The sequence below is a fragment of the Anopheles ziemanni genome (assembly GCF_943734765.1).
Source record: "Anopheles ziemanni chromosome X unlocalized genomic scaffold, idAnoZiCoDA_A2_x.2 X_unloc_57, whole genome shotgun sequence".
Classification (NCBI taxonomy): domain Eukaryota; kingdom Metazoa; phylum Arthropoda; class Insecta; order Diptera; family Culicidae; genus Anopheles; species Anopheles ziemanni.
The window spans coordinates 9,434-15,000 of NW_026689826.1; the positions used below are offsets into that span (position 1 = coordinate 9,434).

Below are 5,567 nucleotides of genomic sequence, written 5' to 3' on the forward strand. Positions count from 1 at the left end.
GTAATTCCAGCTCCACTAGCGTATATTAAAATTGTTGCGGTTAAAACGTTCGAAGTTGATACTTGTCCAACACAGTCCGGCTCCGCCGACCCGGTCAACCCGTGGTCGGTGGGCCAAGTCGGAATCTGGTTGCGACTCAATGGTGTGGTAGGGCACCAAGTCTGTGTCATGGTGTGCCCTTCAACGGGTGCAAGTGTAACATAGAGCTCGACCGCTCACGTTTACCTTGAACAAATTAGAGTGCTTAAAGCAGGGTGCCCAAACGCCCTAGAATAATCTTGCATGGAATAATGGAATACGACCTTGGTCTAATCTTTCATTGGTTTGTACTCAGACCGGAGGTAATGATTAACAGAAGTAGTTGGGGACACTAGTATTACGGCGCGAGAGGTGAAATTCGTAGACCGTCGTAAGACTAACTAAAGCGAAGGCATTTGTCAAGGATGCTTTCTTTAATCAAGAACGAAAGTTAGAGGATCGAAGGCGATTAGATACCGCCCTAGTTCTAACCGTAAACGATGCCAACTAGCAATTGGGAGACGCTACAACCAGGTGCTCTCAGTAGCTTCCGGGAAACCAAAGTCAGGTTCCGGGGGAAGTATGGTTGCAAAGTTGAAACTTAAAGGAATTGACGGAAGGGCACCACAATGAAATGGAGCTTGCGGTTCAATTTGACTCAACACGGGAAAACTTACCAGGTCCGAACTTATGGAGGTGAGACAGATTAATAGCTCTTTCTCAAATTTAAGGGTAGTGGTGCATGGCCGTTCTTAGTTCGTGGATTGATTTGTCTGGTTAATTCCGATAACGAACGTGACTCACATATGCTAACTAGAACGCAGTCAGCGTTAATGCGTCGATGCCGATTGGAACGGGTTAGGACCTTTCGGTGGAGTATGACCTGACACCTTCGCTGTTCGTGTGCGCAAGTGCACTTACGGTACGCTGCTTAGCAGGACAATTTGTGTTTAGCAAAATGAGATCGAGCGATAACAGGTCCGTGATGCCCTTAGATGTTCTGGGCTACACGCGTGCTACAATGTGGGTAGCAGCGTGTCTCCTATTCCGAGAGGAACGGGAAATCACTCAAATACTCACTTAGTAGGGATTATGGATTGCAATGGTCCATATGAACTCGGAACTTCTAGTAAGTGCTGGTCATCAGCCAGCGTTGAATACGTCCCTGCCCTTTGTACACACCGCCCGTCGCTACTACCGATGGATTATTTAGTGAGGTCTTTGGAGATGATCGTTCGCTGGATCCTCGTGAACCGCGTCTGCTTTATCGAAGTTGACCGAACTTGATGATTTAGAGGAAGTAAAAGTCGTAACAAGGTTTCCGTAGGTGAACCTGCGGAAGGATCATTAGTGGCCAAGTGATCCTTCCAGAAGTCCGAACCTGCGGGTTGAGACTTCGGCACAAGTTGCCATATGATAATTGACGAAACACTATAGAAGTCCGAACCTGCGGGTTGAGACTTCGGCACAAGTTGCCATATGATAATTGACGTAACACTAACAAGTCCGAACCTGCGGGTTGAGACTTAGGCACACGTTGCCTTATACATGACTTCGAACAAATACACAAGTCCGAACCTGCGGGTTGAGACTTAGGCACAAGTTGCCTTATACATGACTTCGAACAAATACACAAGTCCGAACCTGCGGGTTGAGACTTAGGCACAAGTTGCCATATGAAAGTTGACGAAACACTAACAAGTCCGAACCTGCGGGTTGAGACTTAGGCACACGTTGCCTTATACATGACTTCGAACAAATACACAAGTCCGAACCTGCGGGTTGAGACTTAGGCACAAGTTGCCTTATACATACATTGGCCAAATAAACAGAAGTCCGAACCTGCGGGTTGAGACTTAGGCACAAGTTGCCATATTATATTCGATCAAACACTAGGTAGTCCGAACCTGCGGGTTGAGACTCAAGACCGTAACAAGATGTCACTATACAAGTCCGAACCTAAGGGTTGAGACTTAATGCGATCTAGATACCAAGTTGACATCCAATACCTGTTGAGCAAAACCAAAGATTCCCTGTTCTCGAATGATTACACTATATAACAGGGAATCATGAAGAAATCAAGCAAGCGTGAAACAAAGTCATCACTTGGGCATGCTCGATAGCCAACCACATGACCTTAACCTAAGAGAGCATGCAAACCACATGATACCTATAAACGATTAACCCGCCCTAGTTCAATCGTTCACCAAGTGATGACTTCAGTATGGCTAAGAGAAAAACTTTTAAATGGGAAAAACTCTAAGTCCGAACCTCCGGGTTGAGACTTCCGCGTCGGAGGTGGGCGCACCTCCTATCCGAAAGATGATGAATCAGGGGTGTTCGGTCAGCAATGGTCGGATTCCCCGTCGTAGTCCAACTATGACAATCAAAGTCAAGACCTCCGGGTTGAGACTTTCCGCGAGTACAAGCATAAAGGAACACGGACCAAGCCGTACCGAGAGAATCGGTACTAGAGCCCTCGTGGTTCTACATTGAGAGAGCCCTCGTGGTTCTCATTAGGGGCTTTATGCAAGTCGTACTCAATACTGTGGTGTGAAGTATAAAGTAGTCCTCGCCTGGTCCACGCTGCTTCGGCGGTCCTGGGTAAGATAGTTAATTCTAGCTTGCCCTATAGTGGAATGAGGACACTTAATGCTTCGTCTTTTAGCGGCGGCTAGACTCCTCCTCACGGGGAACGAGTTGACGCACACAGCGGCGGCTTACGCACTATGGCAATCATGGATGCCTGAAGATTCCGTGAAGTTCTCCCCTGGTCCACGCTGCCTCGGCAGTCCTGGGTAAAATGGAATATTTCCAGCTTGCCCTATAGTGGAAGAGGACTATCCAACAATACAAAGTCAAGACCTCCGGGTTGAGACTTTCCGCGTCGGTGGTGTCGCGCACCGCCTATCCGAAAGATGGTGTAACAGGGGTGTTCGATCAGCAATGGTCGGATGCCCCGTCATAGTCCAACTATGACAACCAAAGTCAAGACCTCCGGGTTGAGACTTTCCGCGTCCGGAGGTACGCGTACCGCCTACCCGAAAGATGGTGTGCTTCTGGGGTATTCGATGAGTCGGATACCCCGTCGTAGTCCAACTATGACAATACAAAGTCAAGACCTCCGGGTTGAGACTTCCGCGTCGGAGGTGCGCGCACCGCCTACCCGAAAGATGGTGAATCAGGGGTGTTCGATCAGCAATGGTCGGATGCCCCGTCGTAGTCCAACTATGACAATCAAAGTCAAGACCTCCGGGTTGAGACTTCCGCGTCCGGAGGTACGCGTACCGCCTACCCGAAAGATGGTGAATCAGGGGTGTTCGATCAGCAATGGTCGGATGCCCCGTCGTAGTCCAACTATGACAATCAAAGTCAAGACCTCCGGGTTGAGACTTCCGCGTCCGGAGGTACGCGTACCGCCTACCCGAAAGATGGTGAATCAGGGGTGTTCGATCAGCAATGGTCGGATGCCCCGTCGTAGTCCAACTATGACAATACAAAGTCAAGACCTCCGGGTTGAGACTTTTCGCGAGTACAAGCATAAAGGAACACGGACCAAGCCGTACCGAGAGAATCGGTACTAGAGCCCTCGTGGTTCTACATTGAGAGAGCCCTCGTGGTTCTCATTAGGGGCTTTATGCAAGTCGTACTCAATACTGTGGTGTGAAGTATAAAGTATAGAGTCCTCCACTGGTCCACGCTGCTCCGGCGGTCCTGGGTAAGATAGTTCATTCTAGCTTGCCCTATGTGGAAGAGGACTCAATACCCTACCTGTTGAGCTTGAAACAAAGTCATCACTTGGGCATGCTCATATTGCCATACAATATTCCATTATCTACTAATGAGCATGCAGCTATATGATATTAACCTGTAAACGATTACCCCGCCGTAGTTCAGCGCTTCAACCAAGTGATGACTTCAGTATGGCTAGTGTGTGAAGTATAAAGTATAGTCCTCCCCTGGTCCACACTGCTTCGGCGGTCCTGGGTAAGATAGTTAGTTCTAGCTTGCCCTATGGTGGAAGAGGACACCATACTTAATACTGTGGTGTAATGAACAAAGTATAGTCCTCCACTGGTCCACGCTGCTTTGCAGTCCTGGGTAAGATAGTTAATTCTAGCTTGCCCTATGTGGAAGAGGGCATACAAGACAAAGTATAGTTCTCCCCTGGTCCACGCTGCTTCGGCGGTCCTGGGTAAGATAGTTAATTCTAGCTTGCCCTATGTGGAAGAGAGCATACATGAACCAAGAACGAAGGTTATGATCGAGGAATGATTCGACAACTAACCGATGGTATGAAATGTGAAGAATTCAAGCAAGCACACAATCAAGTCATCACTTGGGCATGCTCGATAGCCAACCCTATGACATTAACCTAGTAGAGCATGCGAAAACCAATATATATGTAAACGATGCCCCTCCCTAGTTCAGCGCTTCAACCAAGTGATGACTTCAGAATGGCTAAATCAAATCGGTTCAAAACATACCATCGGTACCCTATTGAAACACACAAGTCGATATCAAACCTCATGATTGTGTAGTCCTCCACTGGTCCACGCCGCTTCGGCCGTCCTGGGTAAAATGGAACATTCCAGCTTGCCCTATGTGGAAGAGGGCACATTACTCAATACTGTGGTGTGAAGTATAAAGATCAGTTCTCCCCTGGTCCACGCTGCTTCGGCGGTCCTGGGTAAGATAGTTCATTCTAGCTTGCCCTATGTGGAAGAGGACACTTAATACTTCGTCTCTAAGCGGCGGCTTGACTCCTCCCTACGGGGAACGGGTTTACGCGCACAGCGGCGGCTTACGCACTATGGCAGTCATGGATGCCTTACGTTTCTATGAAAAGTGTGTTCCTCCCCTGGTCCACGCTGCTTCGGCAGTCCTGGGTAAGATAGTTAGTTCTAGCTTGCCCTATGTGGAAGAGGACACGTAGACTTACTGTGGTGTGAAGTATAAAGTTCAGTTCTCCCCTGGTCCACGCCGCTTCGGCCGTCCTGGGTAAAATGGATTCATCCAGCTTGCCCTATGTGGAATGAGGACACTTTATGCTTCGTCTCTAAGCGGCGGCTTGCTCCTCCCTACGGGGAATGGGTATACGCGCACAGCGGCGGCTTACGTTATGGCAGTCATGGATGCCTTACGTTTCCATGAAAAGTGTGTTCCTCCCCTGGTCCACGCTGCTCCGGCAGTCCTGGGTAAGATAGTTAGTTCTAGCTTGCCCTATGTGGAAGAGGACACGTAGACTTACTGTGGTGTGAAGTATAAGGTTCAGTTCTCCCCTGGTCCACGCCGCTTCGGCCGTCCTGAGTAAAATGGATTCATCCAGCTTGCCCTATGTGGAATGAGGACACTTTATGCTTCGTCTCTAAGCGGCGGCTTGCTCCTCCCTACGGGGAACGGGTATACGCGCACAGCGGCGGCTTACGCAAGTTAGTCACCCTCGGCAGTGGATCACTCGGCTCATGGATCGATGAAGACCGCAGCTAACTGCGCGTCATAATGTGAACTGCAGGACACATGAACATTGATAAGTTGAACGCATATTG

The 5,567-nt window shown here is 49.0% G+C and overlaps 1 non-coding gene across 1 annotated transcript in view; it reads left to right on the plus strand.

The window, feature by feature from the left end:
* The first annotated feature begins 5,456 nt into the window (after positions 1-5,456).
* The window catches only part of LOC131292408 (5.8S ribosomal RNA), a 155-nt gene continuing 44 nt past the window's right edge, over positions 5,457-5,567 (plus strand). The window contains exon 1 of the ribosomal RNA XR_009190054.1: positions 5,457-5,567. This exon is cut by the window's right edge and continues 44 nt beyond it. This is a non-coding gene — a ribosomal RNA (5.8S ribosomal RNA).